The sequence below is a fragment of the Nanorana parkeri genome, unplaced genomic scaffold (assembly GCF_000935625.1).
Source record: "Nanorana parkeri isolate BGI_ZX_2015 unplaced genomic scaffold, ASM93562v1 scaffold3180, whole genome shotgun sequence".
In the NCBI taxonomy this organism is placed as follows: Eukaryota; Metazoa; Chordata; class Amphibia; order Anura; family Dicroglossidae; genus Nanorana; species Nanorana parkeri.
The window spans coordinates 11,651-24,598 of NW_017309448.1; the positions used below are offsets into that span (position 1 = coordinate 11,651).

The window sequence follows — 12,948 nt, forward strand, 5'->3', positions numbered from 1 at the left end:
GGGGGGCATTGGAGTGTAAGCTCCTCTGTACATAGACTGATGTGACTGGCTCAGTGGTCTCTGTGCCGCACTATGGTATATGTCAGACCTATATAAATGTATAAAAACAATAGTGTGTTACTATGAGGGGAGAGACCAGGGCCCCTTTGTTCCTTAGGTCCGCCACTGGCACAGCATATTAGCTCATTATGGCAGACTTTCCTGCCAAACCAATCCCCTCCAGCACTGCACTCCTACCTTGCCGGTGCTTTCATCCTTGCCCAATCTTTTTCCAGGTTTTGAATCTTTGCCTGCTTAATTGGCTAGGCACCAATGAGGCTTCATCTTAATATGCCGGTCTGTGCACTAAACTGCACATGCACGGCTCAGGGGCCAGAAAAAAAATGCTGAATAGCAGAAACAAGCTTTTATGACAGAAGAGGCTTAAAGGGGAAAATAAGATTTTTCTTAAACCTTATTTCCGCCTTTAACTTCAGAGAGAAAGATCAGGTCACCAAGCTGGATTTCCTGTCTAGCAGGTCTATGTAAAAATTAGAACTAAGCATACAGAAATATAAATCCTTGGCAAGGTAAAAAACACATTTATGTCTATGGTGTATTCAGGCGTTTGCTTGGCATTCAGCTTTAAATAATGGTGCCTATTGTTCCAACAGAGAAACAATTTTCTTGCTGATACCTAAAGACAATTGGATAGCTTCCAGAAGAGGTGAGAGGTGTTAAAACAGCATTGTGTGTGGCAGACAATATTACAAGACAGTTGGGTAGCCAGACCCATGGCCCCCCAGGTGTAATCTCTCCCCCTAAAATATATTGATTACAAAACAGGAAAAATACCGGGGTTTCTGAGCGATATGACATCATGGCTTGAAGTTTTGAAAATAGATTTTTATTTAAATATCACATATAATGCAAAAGGCGGCCAAGGCATTTGAACTCAGGCATCCGATGCATGGACCCATATGCCAAGCGGGATGAAGTGACTCATGAAGGGTGTCCCCCTCCGGAACTCCCTCGGCACCCCGACTTGGGGCCCGGAGGCAAAAACGCCAGGGGGTTCACGGTAGGGGGAGGGCCCTCAGAGTCCTCGGCGGGGAAATCCCCTACGTTCCCCACCTCGGGTGGGCCCACGCATCAGTGAGGCGGGGAGGAGGTGCGGCGTGTAGAGCGTGGATGTGGGTGGACAGGTCTGACAGTGGCAAGAGTGAGGCAGGGAGGAGGTGCGGAACGCGGCGTGTGTGAAGCCGTGAACAGGGACAACCAATCGAAAGCTGATTCATCGATGATTGAAAATGTTGACAACTTTTTAAATCATCGATTATAATCGACTTAGTCGATTAGTTGTTGCAGCCCTACATTCATCCCTGATTTCTGGGCACAGTCCCCAGTCCATTCAGGAGACTGTCCCCTGACAAATTATGTCCCCGGGAACATAAAATAAACCAATTTTTAATACTCACCTGATCCCTGGATGCACCGACAAGCGCAGCCTCCCGTCTCCCACTCTGTTAGAAGCTGCATACAGAGCGTGCTGGTTACTACTTAAACCGGCGCATGCTGTGTGCAGCTTCTGAGAAGATACACTATTAGCATAGCGAGGAAGCCGGCTGCGCATTCTGCATCGCTCCCGCTACGCTAATAGCATATCTTCTCAGAAGCTGCACACAGCGCGTGCCAGTTTAAGTAGTAACCAGCACACGCCGTATGCAGCTTCTAACAGCGTGAGAGATGGGAGGCCGCACTTTTGGTGGATGCAGGGATCAGGTGAATATATTTTTAAAAAAGTTTGTTTTATGTTCCCGGGGATAAAATATCCCCGGATTTCGTTTTAAAAATGTTGTCACCTTACCTTGGCTTGGTGGTCAGTAAGGGGGCTCCATGGACCCTGGTTGTGGTGGGGGGGTGTCTGCTGTGGCCGCAGCTGCAGTGGCTCTCTCTCTCTGCCGCCTGTTTGTCACCTGCACCCGGCTGGCCGTCCCGCATCCGATGCGGCTCTGCGTTCGGCAGCCGCTTGTTCCTCAATTAGGTCCTCAGAAGGCCCAACCGGGTCTACAGCGCCTGATTAGGGCCGCGTCTGCCTGATCCAGCCAGCCTGGATTGCATACCGAGGCGATCCGGGCTAGCTGTACCAGGTAGACGCGGCATGTTAGAGGGCCCCCTGCTGGGGCCAACCTATCTGGAGTTCAGCATTAATTTTCTAGGGATTAATGGTCCCTTAATCATTGTTAAATAAACACCTTATAAAACCTTTTATTCTTAACAATATAGTCCTTTGAAATGGTTGGGACACTTTACGCCTTCTTTTGTCTTTATGTGCTCTACCATAGAAGTCATTTATACAGTATACAATTAGTGAGAAGTTGCATTGCAGGAAAACCCATTCTAATTGATATCTTAGTTCAATATACTGAAATGTTTATGCTAATTAAGTTTCACATGACTCATCTATAAAAGTATATGTCTTGATTAAAGTATTCTAAACGTATGTCTCACACATTTTACAAGTTTTAAAAACCTTATTAAAATAGCTGCGTCGAGGTAACAAAAGCAACCTTGAAGTTCATTCTCTTCAATGCTGAAAATTGATATCAGAACTATATCTATAAACTGGCCCAAAGCATTTAAAGGTGCAAATAAAAATACAGTATTATTGTCAGTGAAAATAATGGGAGTTGTATAAATGCCCTCATTTTTTTTTAGTTTTTTTTATTCAGGGTCATGAAACCATTGAACGTACATGTATAGCCATGCAGAGGCATAGACAAGTTTTTATTGCTGTCTATGCCTCAACTGGGAAGATTCAGCATTTTTCTTTTCCTAATGACAATTATCATTTAGCTGTGATTGGAAAACTTTAATTTTATAGTTCTCACTGGAACAGGAGAAGCTTATGTAGCCACCGTGCCCTAAGTGGGGTGAATTTTTAAGTTTTGTTTGCTAAGACTGCATTCAGTCTGGCTGATTGTATAGTCTATATAGTATATATATAGTATATACACCTTGCAATTATCGGATGAATATTTTCGTCTGATGATCGAATCGTCGTACGATTTCCGTACGGTGGCCCCATCCTGCACTGACCATCGCAAAGTTCAATTAGCGGTCACCTGGATGAATTTTGTTAACTGACGGCCCGGATTTTTCGTTTGCGCATGAGCAGTGTTAATCGTGCAATTTTTGACGTACGAAAATGCCACCAACCTTGCGAATTTCGTACGATTCTAGACACACTGCACCATCAACCTTGCGGATATCGGACAAAAATGCGATCGTACGATAATCGTAAGGAGTTCTGTTATTGATTGCATCTGACTGCTGCTGGGTGCTGCCTTGTAGACATGTGCGATTTGTTTCATTCCGAAACGAAATTCGGACGAATTTTCGGAAATTCAGATGTATCCGAATTCCGATTTACAGATATAACGAATGCAAACGAATCCGAATTTCCGTTTCCGAAATGAATTAGCGGTAGTTCGTTCGAATGTTCGTTTCTTATTCGTTTCGTTCGTTCGTTCATTGCAGCAAAGTGACATCAGAGAAAGAGAAAAACATTTTTCCCCCCTCAAATGGCAACGTACGAACAAATGAATGAAACGAATAGGAAACGAAGACGAAACGAACGGCTGAACAAACTACCGCTAACGAATTTAGTCCGAATTCCGAATCCGAACTGACTTTCACACCCGAATCCCGAAAAACAAAATAACACAAAATCCGAATCAAAACAAAACTAAACTAATTTTTTGCCAGTGCACATGTCTACTGCCTTGCCATAGAGCAGAGCAACCAATAATGGAATACTATGGATATATATTTCTCTCCAGCCAATCACTAGGAGGTTTGTGGCCAGTGGTGGATGCTGGGAGAGGGCATAAATATCTGGGTCTGACCATGTGAGACTCTTTCTCCTCTGTGCCTCCTGTCTGAACAGGGGGTCAGATGTGGACTCAGTTGGGGTCCAAAACTGTTCCTAGGATGGAGAGCCAAGGAGGAACTTCATCTGCTGGAGATGCCAAAGGAGCCAGGGTGAGCTTGGACCTCAGAGTCTGGTGTCTCACCTAGAAGAGATCTCACAACTTCGCCAGATATGGTGCTCTAACACATTGTAATTGAACTTCTAGTTCAAAGACCCTCTACACTGTGAAGCTGGGGAGCATTTGGTGAATCTGGAGTTCTGTATTCCTCAGATGTCTGCAGACCTGTACCCTCTCTCCCTGTTTTACTGTTGGTTCTAATAAAGCATCATACAAATTCTAAAAGTGCCTGGCACCATATTTCATTCCACACATCTCACATTCCGGCTAAGGATCCACCCCTGAGGTAAAATGTCAGCCCCTCCTGCTCCTAGAATGCAGGGGATGCTACACTTCGGTGACAACTGTCCAGGATGGTAATTCCCTTCACTTTGGAGAGATTTAAATCCACTCCCAGTTGCTTCATCAGGGAAATCTCTCAAAAAGAAGGACATAGATAACAAAAAACAAACAGAGGATTTAAAGCCAAAGTGTAGTGTATGTGTATAATACCTTTCCTTGTTCCCTCCTCCCTTTTGGATCATCATGTAATCAAAAAAATTCAAACAAATATTTTTGTTTTTTAAGAAGTACCTCTTTTGATACCCGCTTGTCTGCTGCTTTCTGCTCTGAGAATAGTGGGAGGGGCCGTCAGTCTCTTATAAAGGTCACAGCTTTCTGCCTTGGAACTATATCAAAGGAATTATTTGGAAAAACAAATCCCTGGGGTACATTTAGATGAGCCGGCTTCTCTCTTTTGGCCACTGAGTGCGACACATTTAGCTGTGCTGTATGCTGGTTGGTTGACTGGTTGCAGGCACATCTAAAGGGAGACAGGGATGCAACTTTCACATAAAGCTCAAGAAGAAAATGATTGTTGCAGGTAGCTCTTTATGAAGAGGTGTAATTTCCCAGAAACCATTTATCTGTGCTAGGAATGACCCGCTAATGAGGGCCATTTTTCAAGGCCTTACAAACTTTACAGTAACTCAATTGCCATCCACCCCCCGTCTTTGCATAATATCGGGACCTCCAGTTGAAAAATGTTTTGTATTTCTCATCATCTTTGTCCAACTCAAGAAGGTACATGGCCAGATCCTTTGGGCTTGAAAAGTCATTGACATGGATGAAAGCATCACCAGGAACAAAACGTTCATAGTTCTTACGGGAGGTGCCTAGTACAACCGGCAAAGTCCAGGTGCCAAATGCATTCAACCATAGTTTTTCAGTGATGTAATCTTTGGCGATGGAATTCTCAAAGGCCAAGTAAAATTTATATTGAGAAATGGTCTTATGGAAGTCATCCTTGGTCAGGGCAATATGCCCTTTGCCATAGACATCAATAGGAATATATTGTTTCAGCTCTTCATAGTATGCTGTTCTCCAGGCACCAGGGCTAACTACCCAAGCAGCCAGCTTGGATTTAGTGGGTATGGTGATGTTTCGGGGTTCTTTCAAAGCTATCGTCTGACCATAGGGTCTGAAGATATCAGCATCCTTGCGAAATTTCATTGTCATGTTGAAAATTCCATCCAGCCAATTTAGGTTTCTAATGATCAGTGGTGGCTCCATGTTAAAACAAACCCAATGCTGGAAATGAGGACTTGGCTGCTGGGGCAGTGATTTTGTATTGTACATTATATCTACATGATGCATGACCACGGCATCAGCAACATTGTAGAGATCTCCGTTTGGTGTGAAAAATCAGTCTGACATCTATCCAATGGAAAGTGGTCTCCAAAAGGCCAGATCCAAACCAGGACAAGAATCTCGTTTTGTCTATTCCAAGGGGGAATGGCTATTTGTTCTCTTTTCAAAAGCAGGAGAGATAACTCTGGCTTAATCCACAGGTAACAAAAGGTGACCAGAACAAGCAGTAGGAGAATTAAGGCCAGCCTTGGATTGAATAAAGACTTCATGATTATTCCTGTGACTTCCCTGCAGGAGACCAAGAAATATGTTAGAAGTCAGTGGACAATTCGATAACATTTTATTGACCAATCACGGCAGGCTTTGTATTAATGAATACAAAGCCTGTATTAATGAATGCAAAGCCTGCCGTGATTGGCTCAGCGCCGTGATTGGCTCACACTGGGGACTGTAATCCCCAGTGTGGCTCGGGTTTACCACTTATGGTACTGAAAATTAACCCCGAGCCACACTCTGGAATACCGCCATGGAGGTTAGTGGGTGCATTTAAACATTATTTTGGGCTATACTCGTCTTATACGACGAGTATAGCCCAAAACCTATATTTTAACGCATAAAGTAGGGGGTCGTCTTATACGCCGAGTCATCTTATACGCCAGCAAATACGGTACTGTATATATTGTGGGGTATAGCTCAAATGGGGATCACCTTCCCTGGGAAAAAGGTAGTCCAGGCAGCAAAGTCCTTCTTTTATCTGACTTGCAGTCAGTTTTTATTTAAAAGGTTGCAATAAAACTAAATAAAACAGAAAACAAATCCTTGCCTTTCAGGCTCTGACTAAACAGGCAGGTTTCCTCTCTAAGAGGTGGTGAGCCTATCTCAGCCACATCACAAAACAAAAGTACTTTCAGCAACCGTTTACTCACAACCATCCACCTTGCAGCTCTCTCAGAATGCTGTCTGAGTCCTAGACCAAAACTATACCATGCTTCAGCCTTCCCTTCCATCTCACTTGGATAATCAATCATTAGTCAATTACACAGTCCAGGTGAGAGACAAAAAATCCGCTAGTCTTGAACATAGGATATAAAGCAAGGGGAAATATATCGCCCCTTGATGACTTCCCCTTTCCATATGTCACAATATATATATATATTGTGGCATATGGAAAGAGATAAGGATAAGGGTGGAGTATGGAAAATAACACTGGATTTTGCTCTAAACAATGCAAACGCCTAATAGTTTGGAGGTGAGTAAAAGGGGCAAATTATATTAATTATTACTCCTCTGTCGTAAATCATGTTGTCAGCTCGAACACTATAGTTAATTCTACTATAAAGAGTCACTGTGGTTTAAGGGCTGATGTCTAGATGTCCAGTATGTATGAGTTTATATTGCATCATTATCATCACCATCATCATCAAAGTGATATAAGATAAGTGTGGGTTGACAGGCTGATAGACAGAAGAAAACAGACATACTAAACAGGAAATACAACAATTAAAAGAGCAGCAAACATACATTATCTACATTAACGGTACTTCTCAAGCCACCAATTACTACCTTTCCAATGCTAGCACATCATCAGTCAATAAAAAATCCATCCAAATTTGGACACTAAAGCAAGACTTGTGATGCCTAAGGTCATAACAGAAGGGCAAATTAAATTTCAATTTTGGGCTGCAGAATTTGAATAAGGCAAAATGTTTTAGGCACCCCATTTTCCTCAGTCAAGTGGCATCTCATGAAGGAAGATATGACAGCTCACTGGATATGCCGGAGGGCGTGGCTACGGTGCCATTAACTTCAATGGCCCACCATGCCCCCTTCTGCCCCTCTAAAAAGTGAGCCGGCCGCAATGCGAGGCAGTGCGTTCCGGCCAGAATCGGGCCGGAACGCATTGCAACTGGTATGAACGGGCCCTTAAGGGGCCTTATTGCTGGCCGTCACCTTATTAGGCTAGCGCTACACAGGAGATTTTTAGTTACTCGATGCTACTACTCAAATTGCTAGTGATTAATCTGTAGGAATAACAAAGTGTTGAATAGTCTCAAATTTATATGGGGGTTTAAATAATGAACTCCAACTATGTACCCACATCCTCATGTTGTACTACATTGGCATACAAAAAATGACTTGGGACTTTAACAATACCAAAAACATACACCAGAGGATAGTTAAATATAAAATCTTTCTTTTTCTTACAAAAGACTAAAATTCATGATGTCCACCACATACAATTATACCAAAACCATAAACTCTCATGAACAAGGCTTTCCTAATCCTCTTGTCTTGAATTGTATTGTAAGACTCAGTCACATGGGAGTGTTGCTCTGTGCAGGGTGAAGGGTCATATTTTGACGTGTCCAGACAGGGTCGGATTTACTCTCTCTGCTGCCCAAGGCCAGGTTGCTCAATGTGCCCCCTACCTGCCTACACCACCACCACCACGGAGAATGGAAGACCTGCAGGCTGCATACAATGTCGCTTGATCACTTGTACAAAACAAGCGGTGGCTTCCCTGCTGTACATTTAGCTCTGCTTGCCCAAAGCAGGGCTAAATGAAGAAAACAACTACCCGCCTGGGCATTGGGAGATATCAGTTCCACAACCCTGCTGCCCCTCTACTCCCTGCTGCCCCAAGGCCGGGCCTTGTGTCTAGAGCTCTAACAAGAACTGTGTGAGCAGCACATTTAACTCTATGTAGACGCAGGAGCTGTACGCCCTCACTCCCTGCATTCCGCAGCTCTGAGTTATAAAAGTTGCACACAGATGGTGTACGGGCCTGGAAGCATCCTGTCTGCGTCTGAGGCCATACACCGGCTGTGTTCAGCTGTTAAAACTCAAAACTGCGGAAAGCAGCATGTGAGGGCGCACAGCTCCCTGTGACTACATAGAGCTAAATTTGCTGCTCGCACACTTCTTCCTACAGCTCTGGCGCATCAAAATATGGCCCTTCATGCATGCTACATTGCAACATGTGAATGAGCCCTAATTTGCTGTCTCACTTAATTTTGTATAGCTATGCGCAACCTTTTGGTGCTATAGAAAAACCTGTATAATAACAATAATAATACAAATAATGATAATAACCCAAACTACTTGTATTGCTCTTATGTAATACATCTACATTGGTCACTAAATATACTATCACATGTGTATCATGTGTATTTATACACGTATACATTTCGAGAATCTCACGAAGGAAGCCAGGGAGGCTGTGAAGAGTTAATTTCTTCAGGAGATGAGAGGTATATCTAGAAGTTATATACCGTGTTTCCCCGAAAGTAAGACCTAGCACTATCTTCAGAGATTTCTGTAATATAAGACCTACCCCGAAAATAAGACCTAGTTCGGTGGTAGGGGGCGCACATGTATTGCTGCATCCAAGGAGCCAGCCAGGGGTCAGAGAGTAACGTTCAATTATATGAGCAGCTGGTCTCCTGAAGTCTGCATGTATAAAACATGTCAAGGACCGCAAAACGTTTCATCCATACACAGCGGGGACTGACCGCTGTGCCGCAGCTCCCGCCCACACACCTGTCTGCCTCGGCTTTTGCTTAGAGTGCTGCCGCCGAGCAGAAAACTACATTTCCCAGCAGGCAGCGGCACAGCACGGCATGGCCAGTGGGGTCGGAGTGAGGTCAGGTGAGGTAGGGGAACTTCTGACTGGAGGTCCGTGCGATGAGGTGGCTCCCTGGACGGCATCAGAGAGGAGAGCTCCAGGACAGCTGCAGCCTACAGGTACTGTCACACTGTGGGTGACAGTATTTTTTCATTTTGTTGCACTATTAATATGTCTGATATGGACAGATATTGAATATTGTAGATTTTGTTTTATTTTAGGCATGCACCGAAATTTCGGCCACCGAAACATATCGCCCGCACTTTTTGCAAAATGCCGAAAGTGACATTTTCTGGCCAAAATAGCGGTGCATCTGTGTTTTCTCTCCTCCCCAGCTCTGTGATGCTGCGCTGCTCTTTTTCCCAGCGGAGAGGAGAGAAACTGTCACAGGAGGCCTAGCAATGTGGGGGAGGAGAACGATGTGAGCGGCCGGCATTTCTCCTCCCGTACCGCTCAGCCTCCTCTGACAGATCAGGAGAGCGGCAGTGTGGGGATGGAGACAGCTGTCAGCTCTCACTGGAGGCCAGGCCAGCAGTGTGGTAGGGGAGACAGCTGTCAGAGGAGATCGTGATCTCCTCCCCGCATCGCTTGCTCAGCCTCCTGTAACAACGTGTCAAGATGGACAGCGGTTACAAGCAGTCAGTGGTCAGTGATCGCTGAGTGTTTGTAAATAATTGAGGACAGAGTATGTTTACTGTGTCCTCAATTATGAATGAATGGGAAGTGATCTACATCACTTCCTGTTTATTCATGATGTGGACATGGTAAACATACTATATCCACATGTTATAAATGAACAGGAACACTCAGTATAGATAATTCCTGTTCATTTATAACAGCGGGTGCAGAAAGGGAGATTGAGGACCCTATGGTCTCAATCCCTTTTTCTATTTTAAAAGGGAAATATCAGGGGTCTGTTTAGACCCCTGATATTTCCCCAAAGCCCCCAACAATAAAGTAAAAAATAAATTTGTTTAATAAAAATAAATAAATAAAAATCAAATTAAAAAATGTAAAAATGTATAAAAAATAAATAAAAATAAAATATTTTAAAAGACTATCTTGATTTGGATTTTTATCATCCTATGCCTGCATTAACTTTGCTGCAAGATTCACCATCCTTTACCTGCATGAAATTTCTAACTATTCCAATGAAAGACCAAACTTTCTACATTCCAGTAAGGTGTCCTTGGTGATGGGCTTTGAGTGAGGAGAAGGGCTTAGGGCAGCGGTTCTCAACCTGTGGGTCGCGCCCACGTCGGGGGTCGAATGACGATTTTCCAGGGGTCGCCTAAAGACATCCCAACTCTCCCGGACGCTCCGGGAGTCTCCCGCTATTAGATATCGCCTCCCGGCCGCCCGGGAGAGAAACACTTTCTCCCGGAAAGGTTTACTCTGTTTGATCGAGCAGAGTAAACCTTTCCCTGCTCGGAAGTTCTCCATCAGGTCCTCTTCTATTGATTGACAGCAGCAGAGGGCGGGTGCAATAGCCAGCTTGCTATTGGGCATTGCAAATTGAAATAGCCAATAGGAATCTAGCCATGCATTCCTATGCTGGTTTTTTTTTTCTGACTGCCGGCGGCTCCGATGTCAGAAAAAAAAAACAGAGCAGGGAAAGGTTTGCTCTGCTTGATCGAGCAGATTAAAACTTTCCGGGAGAAAGTGTTTCTCTCCCGGGCGGCCGGGAGCCGCTATCTAATAGCTATCTAACAGTGGCAAAATTACAGCGATGAAGTAGCAACGAAAATATTTTTACTGTTAGGGGTCGCCACAACTTGGGCAATTTTATCAAAGGATCGCAGCACTAGAAAGCTTGAGAACCGCTGGCTTAGGGTATGGTGGAAGTATGGAATATGTGTTGTCATTCTTGTTTCTTATTTGCAGCTGTTCATTGAGTACTTTTCCCAAGGCAAAGCTGCTCTAGTTTTTTGTCCAAAACAATGTTCACTTTTCCTGTTTTACCATTTCACCTTCATTAAGAATTCCTAGTGTCTAGATAATTATGGCATATAAATCATGTGCTGATAATTAATCCTAAATCTAAAACGGTAAACGCCTTCATGTTGCCTGGGGACGGTCAACGTCCCTTGTACTCTGTAAAACTGTAAATTATGAGTGTGAGAGTACATTAGCAGAGTATTCTCGTATCTGTCCAATACTGACAATATTGCTGTATGCAGGGCAGCCTTCAGAAATTTCGGGGCCCCCCTCGCACTGCTGCCACGCTGAGCCAGTCACACTGTTATTATTATTATACATATATATACCGTAATGGTGTACAGTGCTGTGCTCTAATGTCCCCCCCCACGGTCACATCAGTCTTTGTACAGAGGAGTTTACACTCTAATGGCCCCCCACAATCACACACTATGATTATACATGTATATAGCTCTGACATATACCGCAGCAATGTACAGAGGACACTGAGCCAAATGCGCTGGACACTAGACATGCGCACCGGCAAAAAAATTGTTTTGTTTCATCTTGTTTTGATTAAAATTTTGCGTTATTTAATTTTTCAGGATTCGGACCAAATTCGTTAGCGGTAGTGTGTATGAATGTTAATTTCAGTTTCATGATCATATCGTTCGTTTCATTGCAGCAAAGTGAAAACTTGTCACTTTGCTGCAATGAAAATTCGTCCACACAGGAGAATGCGTACAGACTACCGCTAACGAATTTCGTCCCGAAAACAAATTTTTCCAAAACGAATCGCACATGTCTACTGGGCGCTTAATGTTAGTTCACACCATAAGCAGTGCGCTCCAGTACGATTCTGGCCAGCACGCACTGCCCGCACGGCTCACTTTTTTGCCGGGCTGGAGGGGGCATGGCGGGCCATTGAAGTGAATGACACTGTAGCCACACCCTCCACCTGCAATGCGATCGCCCACACGGGATTGCAAGGCACACTGTGCCTGCAGTGCATTCGGGTGCGGTGCTATGAAAATAGTGCTTGCAGCATTTTAATCGCACTGCACCCGAACGCACTGCAGGCACAATATGCCTTGCAATCCGGTGCGGGCGATCGCATTAAGGCCGGAGGGCGTGGCTACGGTGCCATTCACTTCAATGGCCCGCCACACCCCCTCCAGCCTGGCAAAAAAGTGACCCGCTGGACTCTGGGATTAGTGACCCACTGGACTCTGGGATTAGTGACCCGCTGGACTCAGGGATTAGTGACGCACTGACGAGCCCACCATAGATGCTGCATAGCCCATCTGAGACTCTCTATGGTGGGCTCTGAAGGGGTCTCAGGTGGGCTGGTCAGGGCTGCATCCCCCTCCTTCCCAGCTCCTCTTACCTGCTCCTGGTGCCTGTACACCTGGCCTCCTCTGCCGCCGGACTGGCCAGAAGTGACGCCACTTCCGGCCGGTCCGACATCAGACAAGCAGTTGCACTGATGGGGCCCCAGCCTGTCTCGAAGCCTCTGGATCGGCAATGCTGGGGCCCTGTGCTGCTAGGGCCAGGCCTCCTCCTTCGCAGCTGGGGCCCAGCCACCTCCTTGCCTCACTAATAAGGAATGTACAGTTCATTAGTAAAGAACACACAGTTCAATAGTATAGAACGCACACTTCACCAGTACAGAACGCACAGTTCCCCAGTATAGAAAGATTCCTCCCCTCTCCTCCAGTGCTGACTGGCAGAACCGACGGGGGAGGG

The 12,948-nt window shown here is 44.9% G+C and overlaps 1 pseudogene; it reads right to left on the reverse strand.

Annotated features, from left to right (window-relative positions):
• Nucleotides 1-4,955: 4,955 nt before the first annotated feature.
• Nucleotides 4,956-5,929, reverse strand: LOC108802855 (annotated as a pseudogene).
• Nucleotides 5,930-12,948: the final 7,019 nt, after the last annotated feature.